Raw genomic sequence first — 20,432 nt, forward strand, 5'->3', positions numbered from 1 at the left:
GGACACCAGCAGAGGTTCAAGATGTAAACTGGTTAATTTAAGGGGGAAACCGGCTTAATTATGAGGGGAAACTGATCACCATAACAAAAATGTAACGATCAATAAGAAGTGATATAATTGTGGTCAAGAATTTTGGCTTTTTTCTTCTTTTGAGAGGAGTCTCACTATACATTTCAGGCTGGCCCTTGAACTCAGTAAGTAGACCAGGCTGGGCTCAGACTCACAGCAATCCTCCTGCCTCAGCTTCCCAAGTGCTGGGGTTACAGGTATGCACCAGCATGCCCAGCTAAGAATTTTATTTGAAATGGTGTATTCTACATAAATTCAATATTAATATGAATAGTTATTTGATAATTATTATAATTTTATTTTTAAATAGTAACTGAGGAGGCAAGTATTCTTTTCTGTGCCTCTTTGATTACCTGGCCAAGCACCTTAAAGGTGAGGGCCAAGGCAAAACCATGTTTTTAGTGCAGCTATTTAAGGACAGACATGGTACCTTGGAGGTGGTAAACAAACAGTCTGAAAGTGCTGCACTTGAAATGTCACAGCCCCACAGGCCTAACGTGGTTACTTAGTGGCTAGCATTGTAATTCATCTGCACAAACATCAAGCATCACCTTGAGACTCAGTCCCTGAGTCCCGTTGAGTTTAACCTTGTCCTGCAGCAAAAGCATTGATGTTTTTCCTTCTCTAAAAGTGAAAACAGCATTCACGTAAGCCCTTTGTAAGATGGGGATAACAATAACAATAAATTCTAAGAGTGGCTATAGAATGCAATGCAGCACTCTGGCTTAGAGCTAAAAGGTCACCTAAAATCTCACATGTTGGATGGTGAGGCCTGATTGGAAGAGGTGGGTCACTGGGAGGGGTGACCTGGAGGAGGAACATATTCTTTTCTTCATTAGAACACATTGTGACATACGATGAATACATTCATGAGGGGGAGCAGGTACATAGGCAGGCTGCATCTTGGTCCTTTCTACTTCCCTTCTGCTCCCCTCTGTCTTCTCTCCATGCCAAGTTCCCTTCCTGTCTTAAGAGATCCATGTTCTTGGACGTGGCTGCTCCTTGGGCCTCTACTTCCTGGCTGCCATGTGACAAGCAGATCTCGTCACCACACTCTTCTGCCGTGATGCCAGGGGCGGGCTCCTGCAGGGCCATTCTTCCCGGATCTGCACACAAGCCATGACTGACTAGTGCAGGCGCCTTCACCAAGCACCTGCCCAGCACTCCCATCTCACACCTGCTTTGTCTCCTTCATGAGTGGTGGGTTTCTCACTTACTTCCCTGCAGTTTTTCATTTGAACACAACAATCTGGTCTTTTTTTTTTTTTTTTTTTTTTAGTCTACAGCGTGTTCAGGGTCTCATTACTAGATCGGACTCATAGTGATCCGACTGTTTACAGCCTCCCAAGAGCTGGGATTACAGGCTTGCACTACCACGCCCAGTCTCAGCACCTTCTCAGCGCGCCCCGGGGGCGGGTCCAGCAGGGCAGGCCCGGGGATCAAACCCCAGTCCCATGGTCTCCTTTCAGTGATGAAGCATGGTATGAAATCCTAACTTAGAATTCTTGCCCCTTGTGATTTAGCTGAGGGACCCCATTCAGTTAGTTCGGATGGCACAGTCACTCGCCCTCGCGCCTCAGATGCTCTTGTAAATGCACCGTTCAAATACACTTGCTATGGAGTTACACACGGATGTCTTGATGTTTTTCTCCTGAACAATTTCATTGAAAGTTTTCCTCGGGAAAGAAAATATGAATTGACGATTTCCCTATTTTATTGGGCCAAGTGAACACTGGAATGCCTCTTAAGGGAATCATCTCCAATCAGCAGGTAAATTATTTATGTCTGGGCAATGCACTTCTTACTTTGGTAGGAATTCAACCCCCAATGTCATTTATATTTTTCTATTGAACTGAAATCTGAAGCCTACATAACTGAATATTTTAATTTAGCTACACATAATTTCCACAAAACCAGAAGATTTAAATATTATATACTTAATTATAAATATCCATTGTCATCTATATTACTTATATGTGTTTATGAAAAGTTAAGAAAAGGTGAAAGATTTATATGACCTAAAGAGAAACCAGACTATTTTATGAAAAGTTAAAAACCAGCCTGGGAGACTGAAACAAGACGAGTTTTAAAAAATAGAACTTATATTCTATAACATAATATTCTTATATTCTACATGTTACCCTATATTATTAATATTATAACATAATTGTAATAGTATAATAGAATTATACTATTATAATTATACCATTATTATAATATAATTATACTATTATTACATTAAATAATAATATATTATCTCATCTCTTCTTTTTCACTTGATTGGAACTATTTAAAATATTTCTTGATTCAAGCAACATCTCAATAGATACAGACATTTGTCTATATCTACTGAACTTGTATATTCCTGAATTATCATTTCAAGTCTTTAATACATTTTTATGCTTATCTGACATTCAACAGCTTACAGACATGTTTTAAAGGTCTTTACCAAATAGTGATTCCTGAGCTTGGAGATCTATCACATTTGGAGTTACTGAGTTTGGAAACATGCTCTGAGTTTGGGCCATATTTCTTGGAGTGCCATGACTGTTAGAAAGCTTTCCTAAGATGTCACATGACATGCTTTCTAAAATGCTACAGGTGTGAGTAGATATAAAAGGAACACTGGGCATTAAAGTACAGTATCTGAAATCAAACGTGAACCTTTCTAAAAAGCTTCTTAGTAACATAAGATTTAAATAAGAATTGATAAATTTTTTTAATCCCACTGTCTTTGATCTATGCAACAACTGGATTATAAATCTATCTCATGTAAAATTCCAAGCAGCCTTTTCTTTTTAAAATTAACAACTTCATGGGCATTCAACAGTTGGCTTAGAATTTCCTTTTCTCTGACACTGTAGTCCATATGTAGGGAGCATTAACTCCCTACAGTGATGGAGGTGCCCTCCAAGAATCTGACACAATGGCTTCACTGCCCTGGTGACAAGGACAGCCAGTGAATGTGCAGAGAGGCAGCATTACTATCAGGACTACCTTCCGGGTTATGATGTTTCTGCTACCAAAACCCCCAAATAATGCATTCCAACACACCATACAAAAAGTAGAAACTATAACATAAATATATTTCTTATGCAAAACAAATGAATACATACTACACAGTGATGAAAATTATACTCTTTCTGGGAGGTACCGCTATGATTCTGCAGTTTTAATAGGAGACAATATCACACATAATACTTGCAATTCTATAAAACTCCAAACATCTGTAATTGAACACATGTTTATTGAGTATCAGCTGGGGATAATTCTAAACTTCACAGACACATGCGTGGATAAGACAGCCTAGACTCCTGTTCTTAGGAAATTTACATTCTAGGGTAAAGGAGGCTAGCTATGGAGCCAACAATAAACATCCTTAATGTTAGCTGATACGTTTCTGAAAATCTCAGTGTTCTGCTGCTGTGCCTGTATCTGATGTCTGGGTCAGTCTTTACATAATTCAAATTCTGCAGATCTGAAACTAATAATATTGTGACTTCTTAACATTTGTATTTAAATTTGATCATTAGGCCTGCCCTGCTCCTTCCTGTTCTCCCGGGGCCACCACCTTAAGAAACTATGCCAGCAGATTTCACTGACTTTGCAACCTTCAGAGTTCTACATTTTAAAATCATAATGACTTCCCTTTATTCCCCTCCAGACATGCATCTCATGGTTGTATACCTTGGGTCTTATGATCATTTTAAATGGTTCTATTTCTGGGATTTTAAATATCAGTGTGCTTTTCTTTGACTACAACCCATCCAAAACTCAACTCTTCCTCTTGTCTCCTCTCTCAACTCATTCCTCCCACATTCTGCCCCAGTTCAGGTAACAAGAGCGCCTATCTCTCTATTTGTTTGAACAAAACTCTTGGAGTCATCTTTGATTCTTGCTTTACTTCCCACATTCAATAGGCCATGTATTCTAGTTGGCTGTATCATACCAAATATATCCAGAGTGCAGCCACTTCTCACCACCTCTGCTGCCTCCACTGATCAGAATCTCACCTGCAACAGCCTTCTTACTGGTCTACCCAGTCTATCCTGGAACCTCCCTAACACAGCATCCTGAAGGATCCATTAAAGGCAAACCAGATCACATCACTTCTCTGCTCAAAACTCCATAGTAGTGCTCCATTTTTCTGGAGGAAGAGCTAGTCTCTACCAAGGTCACCAAGCCGTAGGTACTTGGTTCCCACTGTTCCTACCACCTACTCCCTTCCAGTCACTCAGACTTTCTTGCTATTCCTAAAAACAGCAGATACTCACACTTTAAAGTCTTAGAAGTGTTATTTTCCCTGCATGGATACTTTATTCTGAATACCTGCATGGCTCACTCCCTCTCTCTTTTCAAAGGCTGTTCAAATGTTAGCTTCTCAAACAAGGCTACAATGACATCTCCATTTAAAATTATACCCTTGTCCCACAGTTCCAAATCCTTATCCTGCATAGTCCCTCCTCCCCTCCCCACTCCACCATAGTATTTACTAATTTTTAATATTTTACATAATATACTTATTATTGTTATTTTTTATTGTCTTTTGCCAGTTAGAGTTGTTCATGAGGCACTCCCAGCACTGAACCCTCACCTGAACATTAAAAGCACTCACTTGATGAATGAGTTATGAGGTCTCCTCTTACATGCTTACTTCTGACACACCTTCTCATTGACAGCCTGCACGCTTGCATTTCCTTGGGTCTTTGCTTTCTCCAATCTATTTTTTTTTTCTTTCTCCCTCTACTTTCAAACCTCTGGCTGGTCATCTGAACTCTTCTTTCAACAAATAATTCTGTCTGCTGCATCTGCCCAATAAAAGTTAGGGAAAAATGAAAGCCCATTGTCCGCTTTTATATTCAGGCAGTTGAGTACTGAAGGAAAAATATCAGACAGCCTTGCAAATTGTTTCCTTGAAAATTATTGAAGACCACACAAACTTATTGTGCCACCAATCTTTTTATTTGTTCCTCTACATTACATTTCTCTACATTTGCTTTGGATTCAAAGATATAAGAGCATATCTTTCTGGATTATTCCCTTAATTCTAGGTTTGGTGACATTCTCTATAATCCCCCATGATATGTGTGCTTCAGAAAATTGTCATGCTATACTGCTACCATTATAAATATGTCACACTAGACACTTTCTATTCTGCAAAAGCCAGGCTATTTCTGATTCATCTATATATTAATCCCTAGCACTGTCTCTAGAAGTGATAAGTGTCTCATAACTATTTGTGGAATGAGTAAATAAATTCATTCAGAAGGCCCATCTCTTCATCTTTCGCTTGTCTACTTCCCTAATCTCATTTTTCTCTGAGAAAGCTTTCCTCTAGTAGGTAATTTAGATAATCCTAAATGATTGCCTAGAGCGATGACTAGGTTCCTGTAGGTAAGCCGAACAGCTCTAAAGTGCCATGAATCTGAGAGCTGAAAAGAGTCACAAACTGGTTGTTGTGGCACATGCCTATAATCCAACGATCTGGGAGGCTGAGGCAAGAGTATTATAACTTTGAGCTTAGCCTAGACAATTTAGTGATTTAACAAGACCCTATTTCAAAATAAACAAAAAAGGGCTAGGAGCTTAGCTCAGTGCAAAGGCCCTGGGTTCAATCCTCACTGTTGGAAAAAAAAAAGGGAATCACAAGTTGTCTCAATGCTTATGTGCTAAGACAAAAGGGGCATGTACTTGGTAATAGCTTTAGTTACTTTTCTCTTGATGAGAAAAAAATTCAATTGCCAAAATTAAGGAAGAAAAGGCTTATTTAGCTTACAGTTTTGTGGAGGTTTCCATCCACACTCAAGTAGCTCCAAGGCAGAGTGGCACATGGCGAAGGTGTGGCTGAAAACAGCAAAAGCAGCAAGAGCAAAAGGGAGGAACAGCTTGCATGCCTCTTTCCCTCCCTTACATTGCATTCAGGCAGGCTGCCTGCCCTGAGGTAGGCATAGCACTCACCCCCATAATCCCAGCTTTGGACCATCAATCAATCATAAACTCTAGAAGCCCACCCCGTGACGACATCAGGCTTTGGGGGAACAACTAGACAAAAGTCATAACAGTAATGCTTTAGGGAGAACCCTGTGATCTTCCCTGCAATGGTTAAGAAGTTCTTGAAATTAGTGAATACAAAAAAATCCACAGATACTTTGGAGACTCTGAATGCTACAGACTTCCATAGACATTGGGTTTTGATCATCTGGAAAATCCATACACCCCAACTCCGCACTGAAAAACCTTGTGAATGAGCCCCTCCTCAGCTTTCCTCTCAGCCTAGTACTGAAAAAAAGTCTAAAAATAAATGTAAAAATCTTAATGCATTGTCCATGAAGCCTTTGCATGCTTGGTCTCTTTGTTTTTAGGAAAGTACAACATCTGAGGGAGTATTTATTCACATAAGCATGTGCACGTATATGTTCATTGTCTCTCATGCGATCAGGCCACTTTAAGATTTCTTTCCACCAGCTGGATTCTTCCCAGAGAATTCTCCTAGGAAATGCTTTTGTCCAGCATGTCTCTTACATCATGTGTCAAGCACCATGCAGGCCCAGAGATATGGCAACGGCCCTTGTAAAACATTCGATGGATCAGACCTCCTTTCCACAGCCACACAGGTTTCCAACTCTCAGCTGACATTTGTATCCGAAGTTAACAATGTGCCAGTCTTGCCTGGGCTTCGGAAAACCTGCTGATCTTGGACTGATTTGCTGCTTGCAGCTGGGCTAGAAAACACGACTTTTTTTTTTTTACATTCATGAAGCCAGTAAGTGATATTTTTAACACCTAGAATTGCCTCTTGGCTTCCATGAGCCTGGCTCCTCTAAATTCGCCTGCTTTCCTATAATCCTAAATGCTTCCATAGCTTTATTTTATGTGGCAAGAGCCCCCCGGGCTTTGTCAGTTCGGGGAAGCTGGTGAGGACCTGGAAGAACAAAGACATACTGCCAACAGGCTTGCTGCGGGGTTAGCGGTGGTTGGACCTCAAAAAATCTGAGGCACCTCCTAACACTTCCTTTCTCAGATTACCCTAGAGGCAAGTTCTTTCTCATACTCTAGCCTTATTAATAAGCCAGCCAAACTACGCTTCTGCCTCTCTTCCTGAACCAGGACCAACAGGCTGACTTGGTAATGAGAACTGCAGTAGCATTTGCAGCCCAATCAATCCTGCAAAATAAGACATTCAGCTATGAAGTAGAAAAGAAAACCTGCTAAATACCCTGCCCCTACTTTCCCTCTCACCAAGGACCCCAGAGTCTCCATGCTTTACTGCTTATTATCTCATTTATGGTCATCCTTTTTTTTTCATTAACTTTACTGAAAAATCAATAATTATATAGCATATTAAAAATATTGTCAAATATTGAAATGTGAAAGATATAAGATGTAGACAGAATGAATTTTAGAGAAATATTTCTGAAATGAATACATAGCATGAGATTAATAATAGATTGTACATTGTAAATAAATTATTTATAAACTTAAGTGAATATAACAATAAAAATTGTCCAAAATAAAAATGAAGAATTTACAGATCAGTCATATAAGTTTACTCTGTGCCAAAATCAAGAAATTTATATTCATATAATTAGAATTCTCAAAGTAGAAAGAGGTAGGTGATGAATATTTAAAGATTTAAAATTTCTGAATTTATTTGAAATTATGGCATCACATTTCCAAGAAAAATGAACCTTTTGCACAAGAAATTTGAATAAAATCATAGCAAGATACACAAAAATGAAATTGTCCAAAACTTATTGTAAAGAAAAAATCATTAAGCATATACATAAAAATATTAGCTATGGATGAACAAAATTAAATGGCATCTTATTCCACATTAGAAAGAAAAAAAAGACTAAGTGTGTAAGAAACTAGACTAATTAGTTCAAAAGACTGAAAGAAAAAAAAGATATATCCTCACTGAATTTTATACTTAGCAAACATACATTTGTGGTCATCTTATGTCAAACATTAATTCAATGATTCCCAAATATCAACTTGTCAAGGTCTGAAGAACCACAGACACGAAGGCAATGGAGATGCAGTCTCTGCCCTCAGCATGTTAGGCCACCACCTCCTTTATTTCTTTTCACCGCACATTTTCCTTATTCCTTCTCTTCTTCACTTAGAATGAAATTCTAACTTAGTACTAAATTGATTTTCCCAGCATGCAGTGGGCCACATAACAAAATTACTATAGGTGAATATAATTTATATGTACATATAAATTTACATTGAACACACTTCAGAATTCATAGCTTAGGCTGTAAACAGAACTAAAGACCAATTAAAAATGCAGCACTACAATTTTTTAAAGGCTAAAACATAAAGATTTAGATCAAAGACCAAATGATCATTACCTCATTAAAACGGCAAGGTTTGGGGTAGTAGTGAAGATGTCTATTGATAAATTCATGATACCCAGGCAATGAAGGATACCCTTATTGGAAAGAAAACTTATACGGCTCTACTTACGAGTATTTTGGCCACATTCCATGTTGTTGTTGTTTAAATTAGTTTCTAAATGTATTTTCCCATATCTTATGGAAATTTATTCTAAATGCTGGAGCTGAGAGATGAAGGGTGTAGGGAGTAGAAACAATCACACCCTAAGGTTATAACCCAGGCATGTGTTGTAATTTCTGAGGCAGTAATTCCCTTCTCTTCTCCTTCTGCTTTGCGAAAAGGCCTTGGGCAGTTCTTACAGGGGACTTGCTGGATTCCAAAGAAAGCAAAGCAGATGCCCTAATTTTAAGTAGGACATAAAATACAAGAACAATTGGCCATAGGAAACTTCTAAGTCAAGGAGTTTGTGCTGGAGCAGAATCATGTCACCTCAGCCATCTCTGAGGCAGGAAAGATACACCTGCCATATCAGAACATTTCTTTTCCCTCTTTCCCCTTCTCACCCTCAGGTTTGCAGCAGGGGAACATCAGGCCTTGATGTACCTTAACATCGGAGGGGAACCCTGCACAGTGCTCTGTTCCAATCACTCAGCACCAGGCCAGGATCTGTGAACTCATTTCTGAGACTGTGCTGATCCAACTTCATCTCTTGCCATCAGCCCCTCTATGGGGCTCTGAACCCAGTAGGAACTCATCAAATGCTTGCTAACTGAAGAAATCTTTATACTTAGAGCAGTCTTAGAGGTTGAAGACTTGGGAATGATAAGGGAAGAGAGCTGTAGAGGCAGCCTTGCTTGTTCCCACTATTCCACCTCCACCAGTGACATCAGCCAGGGTCACTAGGGTCACAGTTTAAAAATCTGACCTACCTGTAAATCAAACCAGACCAGACCAGACCAGACCAGACCAGACCAGACCAGACCAAATCAAACCAAACCAAACGAAATCAAACACCTGCCCTGATTCTTTTGTCTTAAGATCAAGGACTTTCATGTGGTTTTGCTGCCAGATAGGGACCATACTGGGCTAGCTGAGTGAATGTCTTGACTAGTTTCCTCTAGTGTTCTTTCATTTCCCCTTAAAGACCCAGCTACCTAGTGTGCTGTCACTCTCCTGGTTAATGAATCCATGCCGGTGCCTTTCTGCCTCAGGTTTCTAATGTGCTGTAGTGAGGACAAGCTAAGGGTTTTCCCCGGCCTGCCCCATGGAGGCTGCATTAAGTTCCATTTAGCTGGCAATGTCATCAGGAGATTGAGGGGTCTTGAGTGCCCTGGGGTACACAAAACCTTCAGTACCTCCTGCCAAATTTTGCCTGCTGCTTTCAGATTCAGCTGCTGGCTTGGCCCTTGGGCCTTGGCAGGCTTTCCCTCATGCCTCCTGGATTTACACGCTGGCTGGAGCTCCAGACTAAATTCTTGCTACTACTGGCTTTGGGCGCTTGGTTTCTATTATTGTCTAGTGTCTCTCAGCCTTGACCCTAGAAATGGCCTGGAAATGTCTACTCTAGGCTGCAACAGGAGTTATATATTCTATCCTGCAGTCTGCTGTAAAAGGAACGACTATTAGATGATGAATATTTGTGTGTACCTTTCATGGATTAACATTGAGGTGACATGGTATGGTGCACTGTGAGCTCTGAAATTAGATGGACCCGATTTACTGGCTGTGTATGTTGGAGGATTTAACTAACCACTTCCAGATGTTTTTTCATCTGAAGATGTGAAAAATAGATAAGTGCATAAAAGATACGCCATAACAACAGTTATACATGTTAAGTTAAATTATATTTACATCTATAGAGGCTGAGGACTGATTTTATATGTTTGAAGTACTCGAGGACCCTGAAGTACCCTTGAGTGATCAAAAACTTACAGTATAATCAGAATCTGTGAGCATATTTTTCTACTTAGAATAATGGTCATGATGAAGGCAGTAGGATAAGATTAAAAAGAAAAGTCAACATTGATTTTATATTTAATGTGGGTGGAGCAATTGCTGAGTTCTCTATCTATATTAACACAAACATCACAGCATTTTGAGATGAATAGCACGATTACTTCTGTTTTTAAATAGGGAGATGAAGTTTTGCAAATTTCAATAAAGCTATCAAGCCATTTGAATAGTAAGCGAGAGTAGAGTGGTGAGAAGGGATTTAATTCCAGGCCCTGAATGCTTATACCATTTAATCCTCACTGTTCACACACAGGTAATCTCAGGTGAACACTGTCCCCTTCTCTCTTGTTTCCCAGACAGGCTTTTTGAAGAAAGGTTTTCTCGCTCCTTCCCCACATGAAGCTGATGGAAAGGAGCTGTTAGCCTTGCTTTTCCACTGCAGCTCTCATTCCTTCCCAAGCAAGAAGTGGCTGTGGGACCAGAGAGAGGCTAAAGGACTGGGCCACACTCTGCCAAACAGTCTCTGAGGCAGGAACCTACTTATCTCTTTTCTCCTTTCCCACCTCCAGCAGGCTGTGAGCTCTCCTCCACTTCCTGGACCCATCTCAGGCTTGTGTGAAACAGCGCGCTTCCCACCAAATTCACGTACTTTGTTTTTCTCAAGCAACAAACCAAACAACTCTTTTATTTTGAAATTAAGACTTACCAGAAGTTGCAAAAACAGTGCAGAGGGTTCTTGTGTATCCCTCACCCAGATACTCAGATTGCTCCAGTAACATCTTACATAATCAAAACTAGGACGGTGACACTGGTGCAATACTATTATCTAAAGTATAGTCCTTACTGGATTTCAGCAGATTTACATGTATTCTTCACAAACACACACACGTGTTTGTGTACTTCTATTAAATTTAACACCTGTACAGATTAATGTGGCCGTCACCATGATCCAGACACTGAATTTATCTGTCATACACACAATTCTGTTGTGTTACTCCTTTATAGTCACACTCTTTCCCCAACCCTAACTCCTGGGAACCACTGATTTATTCTTCATCACCACAATTTGTTTATTGAAAATGCTATATAAGTGGAATGATCTATAATTTTTTTTTTGGTGGAACCCAGGAATGAACTCAGATGCTTGCACTTGCCAGGGAAGAGCTTATTCTGCTGAGCCATCTCCCCAGCTGATCTATAAATTTTTGAGATCGGCTTTTTATTTGTATAATGCCACTGAGATCCATTCAAGTAGTATGCATCAATACTTTGTTCAACTTTTATAATTGGATGCTATTGCTTTTGTGTGTATGTGTGTGTGTGTGTGTGTGTATGTGTGTGTGTGGTATCGGGGATTGAACTCAGGACCCTGTGTTTGCCAAGCAAATGCTTATTCTACTGAGCTATCTCCCAGGCCTTGGATGCTAGTTCATTGTAAAATGTCCCACAGTTTATCCATTCACCTATTGAAGGACAATTGGGTTATTTCTAGACCACTGCCAGCATTATTGAAGTATAATTATCAAATAAATATTATATATGTACTAAATATTCCATATTTTGATACATATGATACAAAACAATTAAATCAAGGTCATTAATATATCCATCTCCTGATACATTTTTTGGCAATCTTCAACTATAAAATATATTATCGGCTACTGCCACCATGCTGAATATAACTTCCTAAAATTTATTCATGCCATCCAAAACTTTTCACCCTTTGGCTTGATCACTGTCACAGGGTGCAACTGTGGTGGCACAGAGGATGAAAAATTACTCCAGTCAAAGTTCAGCTTAAATCCTAAGAGGCGCAGAGGGACTGCTTCACCCAGACTCGTCAGTGTGAGAATGCCTCAGGAAGCAGCCCAGATATGAGAAAACACCCGCCTTTTCTCTGTAAGCTAAGGGTCTGAGAACAAAGGCACAGAGGAAGAAGATTTGTGTAGGAGTTAGAGTAAGGGGAAGGAACAGGATGGTCTTCTAAGGGAGCATTTCCGGGCAAGAGGAGCACAATGGCTGGGGTAAATGTCTTTAATAGTAACCTTGTATCTAATTCTCATCTGCTCCAAACTTGTAACCACGCATTCCAGGAGCCCTGTGCTGTTGCTCCAGGGCTCCCTTCGTCTTCACACTCATTTCAGTCCTCCTCAGGCTGGAGGCTCCCCACAGGCCATCACCTGCCCACTTGCACCCTCCACCCCAACCCTGGAGTGTGGCAATCACCACTCTGTTCTATACTTCATAAGTTCAATTTCCTTAGATTCTATAGATGAAATAATTCAGTATTTGTCTTTTTACATCTTGCTTGTTCCACTTAGTAAATGTCATCAGGTTCATCCATGCTGTCACAATGATAGAATTTTCCTTTTTAAAAGTCTGAATAGCATTCTATTGTGTACATATACCACATTTGCTTTATATACTCATTTGTCAAGACATACTTAAATTAGTTCCATATTTCAGCTATTGTGAGTAATGCTACAGTGCACTCGGGTGCACATATCTCTTTCACATAGTGATTTCATTTCCTTGGGATTGCTGGATCATATTTAGTTGTATTTTCAATTATCTGAGGAAACACTGCACTGCTTTCTCTAATGGCTACACTATTTACATTCCCACCAACAGCACACAATCTCCACATCCTCGCCAATGTTTACTTTTCATTTTATAATTTATAACAGTCATTCTAACAGACGGGAGGTGATGTCTCCTTATGGGTATCTATTTGCATTTCCTTAACAATTAGTGACACTGGTCATTATTTTATGTATCTGTTGGCTATGAATTTTGTGAAATATCTATTCTGGTTTGATTCCTAGCATTAAATCAAGCTCCCTGAGAGATTCTGATAGAAACTAAGTCTGAATCATCCTTGGTTCAGGGTGGTATCAAATGTAAATGAATAGGTCAAATTCCAGAACCAGCAAAAGCAGCTGATACACAGAAAAGTAGAACCAGAACATCCACATATAGTGAAAATTAAGGAAAAGCTTCATAAAGGAGAGACTGAGCAGAAGGTTGATGATGTTAATATATCTGGAAGGCTACGAAGGATGGAGTCTAAAAATAAACCTATCGTTTTAATGCCTTTGGAAAGAAGTCAGATTTGATGACTTTTCAATGGAGTCAGAAGAATGGGTTGAATCATAAACTAGAGATGAGGAAGTGGAAGTGGCTAGTGAGAATTTTATTCTTTTAAGAGACTTGAGGGTTATAAGGCAGGAAGGGTTTGTCCATGGCCTCAGCAAGGGACATGACCAAGAGCATAATTTCTGAAAGGTTTCTGATGTCTGAAGGACACGAACAACTGCCAGTGATTAATGTGCTTTTATTCTGGCTACCTTACTTGAAATATGCACGATAGTAAAAATATTTCATGAATTACTACTAATCCATTCTTAGAAGGCAGTCTGAGTACAGTGATCACTGTTATCTTTCTCAACAAATTCAGACTCATGTAATTAACCTAGGCTATTGTATCTTAGCACGTGAACACTCCCTGAGCTCTATTTTCATAGCAAAAGATCCCGCTGTCATTCAAGCTCCTTCCTTTTAATGGATTTTAAATAATCCCTTTATGTGTTTTGGGCCATCTTCAAAAGTACATCTTGAAGTCTTTTTTATTCTTATTTTGTATGGAGCCTGGTATATTCTGTGAAGCCCTTGCCTTCCTCTGGAGAGGTTTTTAAGTTCTTTGAGAGACTGTCATTTCCCCTCAACAATAACCATTGTGACTATCACTTTTCTGTGTGCTTAGATTTAAAAAAATTTCCATTACTCTTTCCCTATCCATCTAATAAAGTACCTTAAAATAGTTGGCAACCTTCCTATGACTTTTAAAAACCTACCTTTTTCTATACTTTCAAAAACTTATTTTCCTAAGCAATATTAATATTTCTTCAGTTTCCTTAACTGAATCACTGAGGTACATTTTTGGGCTTATGGATTATGTCATGATTACTCACATTTATTGCCTTATCTACAGATATGTTGGAAAACCAACTCTTACACACCAGAAAAGAAGCACAACTAGTCCATTTTCTATATCTTTTTTTTTTTTTTTTTCTTTTAGGGAAGGATCTACAGGGTGTTCAGGGTCTCACTCCTAGATCATACTTATAGTGATCCACCTGTTTACAGCCTTCCAAGAGCTGGGATTACAGGCATGCGTCACCATGCCCAGTCTCAACTGCTGTCTCAGCATGCCCTGGGGGTGGGGCTGGCACAGCAGGCCTGGGGATCAAATCCCTGGCCCTTGTGCTTGCGTGCAGGTGCTTTATATTTATTTATATTTTAAAATTAATTTTATTGAGAAACAAATAACAATGAGACAGTTTAAAAACAGGTTACTAGGACAGTTACAATAATTAATGCATTGCATATTGTTGTCTTCATAGTAGTTATTCATAGTACAAGATGCAGATCCTTTTTTTTTCTTTTTTGCAGAACCGGGGATTGAACTCAGGCCCTTGCGCTTGCCAGGCAAGCAATCTATTGAGCCATCTCCCCGGCCCCAGACATGATATCCTGTCCAAACACTATTAGTACAAATCTTTCTTCTCATTGAATTAAGAGAAAGTAGCTGTATATCTCTCCTAACTATTTTGTATATACAGATATAAATGGTCCTTCATTTATATCCCCTTTTCTTGTTAGTTTTGTTAGAGAAGGGTATTCCATTGCCATTTAAATATTATAGGTGCCTGCATTCAGCAAAATAATCCAATATAGTCCAGTAGTCATAATAGTAGTGGGTTATCTGTAGGACTGGCAATGTCAGAAGTTGTTGACTTCAGCCTTTTACAACTTAGCATACTAGTATGGCTTTACTCTTTATACCTCGTTTTTACACTTTTCTGCTGGATGGTTAAGACCAACATAGCAAGAAATGTAACTTTTGTATCTGTGTGCAGGCGCTTTAATCTGCTGAGCTATCTGGCCGGCCTTCCTATTGGTGTTTTGAAAATTTCTAATATTAAAAATATTTGTGCTATCAAAAATCCTTATTAAAAAGTTCACCTGGGACTGGGGAGATGGCTCAGTAGGATAAGCGCTTGACTGGCAAATGCAAGGATCTGAGTTCAATCCCCGGTTCCACCAAAAAACAAACAAACAAAAAAACAAACAAACAAAAAAAGTTCACCTTTATCTCTTGATCTGATAAGGCATTTTGCAATTTATATTTTGGGTAAATCTCTCAATTTTAAATGTCTAGAATAATTTCTCAGTTTCTAAACCTTTAGTTTCTTTTTTTCTTTTTGTCTCTTTTGAGGCAGAGTCTTGCCATGCAGTTCTGGCTGGCCTTGAACTCACTTTGTAGCCCAGGCTGGTCTTGAACTTGCAGTCATTCTCCTGCCTCAGCCTCTAAGTGCCACGATTACAGGTATATGTATCACCATGCCTAGCTCCTTTAGTATTTTTATGTTGGTAAAATCAGCTTGGTCATTCATCCTATAACAATGGTTTTTAAACATTACAATTACCTGCTGAACTTTTTTTTTTTTTTTTTTTTTGTGGTCCTGGGGATTAAACTCAGGACCTTGCACTTGTCAGGCAGGTCCTTATGTGGCTGAACTATCTCCCCAGCCAACCTGCAGAACTTCTTTAAAACAACAACAAAAAACTCCAAAACCAGTTGTATGAATCTTACTCTCAGACACTCTGATTTAACTGGTCTGGGATGAAGCCTGGGTATCCAAAAGCTCCCTAAGAGATTCTGATATGAAACAATTTGCGAATCACTAATTTAAATATTTTCTAAGATAATTTAATTTTTAAATTGTTGCAAGATTTGAATAGACATTTCTCCAAAGAAGATATACATGCACACAGCCAATAAATACATTAAAAGTCAGGCAAAGCTATCAAAGAAATGCAAGTCAAAGCTACAGTGAAATGCCACTTTACACCCGCTGGGGTGGCTGCAATTTACATGACAGATAATAGCAAGTGTTGGTGATGATGCAGAGAAACTGAACACCCAGGCATTGTTGGTGAGTGTAAAATGGTACAGCCACTTTGAAAAGCAGTTCTGAACTTACATTAAACACAATCATGAAAGGACCCAGAAATTCTCTGGGTACTAGGCTTGTCTGTACCCAAAATAAGCAAAAACACATGTATATACAAAACTTGCACACAAGTGTTTGAAGCAACATTCCTCCTCACAGACAAAATGTGGAAACAACCCAATATCCACTGACTGATGAATGGATAAGCAATGTGCAGTCTCTACATAATGGGACATAGCTCATCCATAGGAAGGAATGAAGTACTGCTTATGCTGCCACATTGATGCACCTACAACACACCAAGATCATGCTAAAGGAAAGAAGCCAGACACAAAGGGCCTCATTTTATATGATTCCATTTATGTGAAGTGTCCAGAATAGGAAAATCCATAGAGACAAAAAGATTGTTGATTATTAGGGGCCAGTGCAAGGGAGGAAGGAGGAGGGGTTGCTGAATTTCTTTTGGGGTTCATGCAAATGTTCTGGAGTTAAAGATGATGGTTATTCAATTTTATGATTATACTAAAACCACTCAATTGCAAGCTTTTAAAAGGTAGATTTGATGTCATGTGAATAGTATCTCCAAAGAAAAACAGTAACTATATTCCTATTGTCATTTTATGTGTCTGAGGAATTTTGACCCACGGACATTTGTGAAGAGTCCCCTTGCCAGTAACAATCCTGTTTTACTACTGTTCAACTGTATATCTCATATGAACCTAGACCACTGCCTCCCTTTTCTTCTGAGAACTTATAGCCCAGGGTGAAGTCCCATGGTGTGTTAGAATGAAATACTTGTCATTAGTTGCCCTTGATATGAGGAAAATACATTCTAGAGAAGGAAAACTAGCATGACAGGGTCACTACCGAGTGAGGACAGAAACTTCAGCAGCCTAGGAAGGCCAGTGAGGTTGTAGTTGAAACAGCCACTGCGATTCTGAGAAAGGGAAAATAAAATCATGGAATACTAGAAACAGAAAAGACTACTTAAAGGTTCAATTATGCAAATTTAGGTAGGAAAAAAGTACCAACCTGCAAAACATATAGTAATTTAAGGATAATTATGCTCCAAGAGGTGGTACAGACAATAAAATATAATTTTCAGGAACTTGTCATATAATAGATGGTTTAACCAAAATGAGTTACTACTAATAGGTATGTGTATGTGTGTGCTAGGTCTGACCACAGAAGTTGGCATTCACAAGGTTAACCTTCTTTCTTATACAAAGGTATTTCACATACTTATTAGAGAGAGAAAAATAGCCTGCACTGAGGCCCATATTCTGGCCAGAGTTTAGACAAGACAAGTTATAATTTTTGGGTCTGGGTGAGCCCATAAACCAGATGCTAAGAACACGAGGGTAAGAACAGGTACTGGTAATGTAGGGACTGAATATGTGAGGACGCAGGGGTACAGGAAACACTCTAAGGAAGAGAATGGCAACAAAAGAGGAGACTATAGGGCCAGTAAGAGAGCACAGGGACCGGGGTTCAATCCCAGCACAACGTGCTGCGCTGGCCCCAGCCCCCGGTGCACTGAGCTGGCCACAGAGTCCGGACCTGGTGCACACCTGTCATCCCAGTCATGGCAAGGCTGACAACAGGAGGATCACTAGGAGTCCGAGCCACATGGCGAGACCCGTGCAAAATACGTAAAATAAGATAAAATAAAATAAAATAAGAGACTATGATTCTGTCAACCATACTCAAGTAGTGCAGAAAATTCTCAGGGTTCCAGTGAGGGGTGGTGCCAGAGAGGCCCAGAATGGCATAGATACCTATGCCAAGTCCTGGGATCTTGGGCAAGGATAAACAGATTCAGAACAGGCACTAGCTGCACCCCCTTAGCTTCAGCCCTGGGACAGACTGACCTGAATTTGGGATAGAGTGGATTGCTTTAATGAAAACAAAGGCCAGGCCTTCATGACTGACTCTCAGTATTTAAAAGGATTATGGTAGCTTTGATTTCCACCCAGGCCAGTACCAACATCACCATAGGGTAGGTGTGGTAACGCTGCAGGAAAAGCTACATAGTAGGGATTCTTGGGGCTCAGAAAGGGGTGGTAGTTATGGTGAGAAGGTTGTAATGGGGCCTGCTATACAATGAGCTTAGCACTAAGGAAACTCACATGATGTTTTCTCTCTCTGTCTTTTTTTTTTTTTTTTCCATGTCTTGAGCCAAGTTCTGGGGAAAGGGTTAAGCTGACAGTTATGACTAAGAAGCAGGCGGCTACATAAAGGATACAGAAGACAGGGGACAACTGGTTCTTTGTAATCCTGGGCTGGATTGATATGACACCAATCCAATGTGAACTATCTCCAAATGGGAAATAATTGCTCAGATGGTACAGAAACACCACCACCGGCTTGTTTCCCTCTCTCTCTGTCCTCTCCGATTCCTCCGTTTTTTATTTATTTATTTTTATTTTTTTTCCTCCATTTTTTAAAGAGAAATTCAGAGTACATAGGTAGAGATCTGTAGGATAAAAAATACATTTGTGAAAAACTATTTATGAGCTAATTTGCTAGTTCTTTTGTGCTAACGCATGTTTTTTAATACACAAAACACAATGATAAATCTATCAGGGGCAGCAAGGCAGTGGGAGACAGCTGCAGCCGCACTGTCTAGGAGTGACAATGATTAATTCCTACATCTGCTCGGTCAGACAGAAACAAAGGTCACTGTGCATAGATTAGCTGTGATCACCACCCCCTCTAAGAGCACACATGTGGGGGCTGTGTGTGTGTGTGTGTGTGTGTGTGCGTGCGTGCACAGTGTTCATGCACGCATTGGCTCTCTCACACACAATCTACTACCCTGGACAAAATGCCTGATAAAACGTCTACTACCTTTCCAAAAGGGAAAGACCCAAAGCAAGCTCCTTACTAGGCGGGTGAGGGAAGATGGCAAACAAAAGGCCTGGACACTAATTTATGTCAGATTCCTGTCTAATCATGTTAGCATCCAAACCGAGTGAAATGTGGACGCTTAGCTACATTTACGAAAGTGAAGGGAACAGGAAACTAAAGAATAAATCCTGATGCAGTTATTTGATCAATGGAGTAAGGGCTATTATGGTGAAGCAGGTGAACACATGTCACTATTTTATGGATTAGTCTCGGGCTGCCATAACAAAATACCATGGGCTTAGTGGATTAAACAAAAGAAATTTATTTTCTCATAGTTCAGGAGGCTAAAAGTTCAAGATGAAGGTTTTGTCAGAATTAGTTTCTGGTGAGTCTCTGTTTCTGGCCTGCAGACAGCTGTCTTCCTGCCGTGTCCTCAAAAGACCTCTGCTCTGGGCAAGCACAGAGGCTGAGCTCTTTTTCTGTGCTCACAGACTCCAGCCCTATTAGATTATGGCTCTACCTTAGGCCTCATTTAATCTTACTTAACCCAAGAAGCCCTGACTCCAACTCCAGCCACAGTGGGGGTAGGGCTTCAACACATGAATTTTGGGAGAACATATTCTGTCTACAACATTTGAAAGTATGTAAAGAAGATGTCTGGCAGCTGTGGGGTTCAATCCCTGGTGTGCTGTGGCAGCCCCATCTGCAGGGCACACTGAGATGGTGATTGAGACTGGGCGTGGCGGCGCACACCTGTAATCCCAGCTCTTGGGAGGCTGAAAACAGGAGACTCACTATGAGTCTGATCTACATAGTGAGACCCTGTAGACCCTGTCCTAACTACAGAAAAAAAAAAAAATAAAAGAAGATGTCTGGAAGTTGACTCTTTGTCCTTGTGTTTAATAGTTCTCCTAAGGCTGAGCCACTTCCTGTGCATAACTCCTACAAGTACAGATCCCTGATAGTTGCCTTAAAAAATAATCTTGGCCAGAAAAGTTCACAAAAATTATAAATGTATAGTTCAGTAAAGTATCATAAGGAAAACATCTACGTAGTTATAACCCAAGTCAAAAAAGAGGACATTACGGTAATTCAACATTCTACCTTACAATTATTACCTTTTCTGTTCTCCTAAAGGAGAAAAGAAAAAGAATACTGCACTGACTTTTAACACTACAGTTGTGCCTGATTTTGAACTTT

The 20,432-nt window shown here is 39.8% G+C and overlaps 1 protein-coding gene across 1 annotated transcript in view; it reads right to left on the bottom strand.

Moving 5' to 3' along the window:
- Gpr156 (G protein-coupled receptor 156) overlaps positions 1-20,432 on the bottom strand; it is a 56,526-nt gene that overhangs the window by 20,760 nt on the left and 15,334 nt on the right. The window lies entirely within an intron of this gene.

The sequence above is a fragment of the Octodon degus genome, unplaced genomic scaffold (genome assembly GCF_000260255.1).
Source record: "Octodon degus isolate 3935 unplaced genomic scaffold, OctDeg1.0 scaffold00053, whole genome shotgun sequence".
Lineage (NCBI taxonomy): Eukaryota > Metazoa > Chordata > Mammalia > Rodentia > Octodontidae > Octodon > Octodon degus.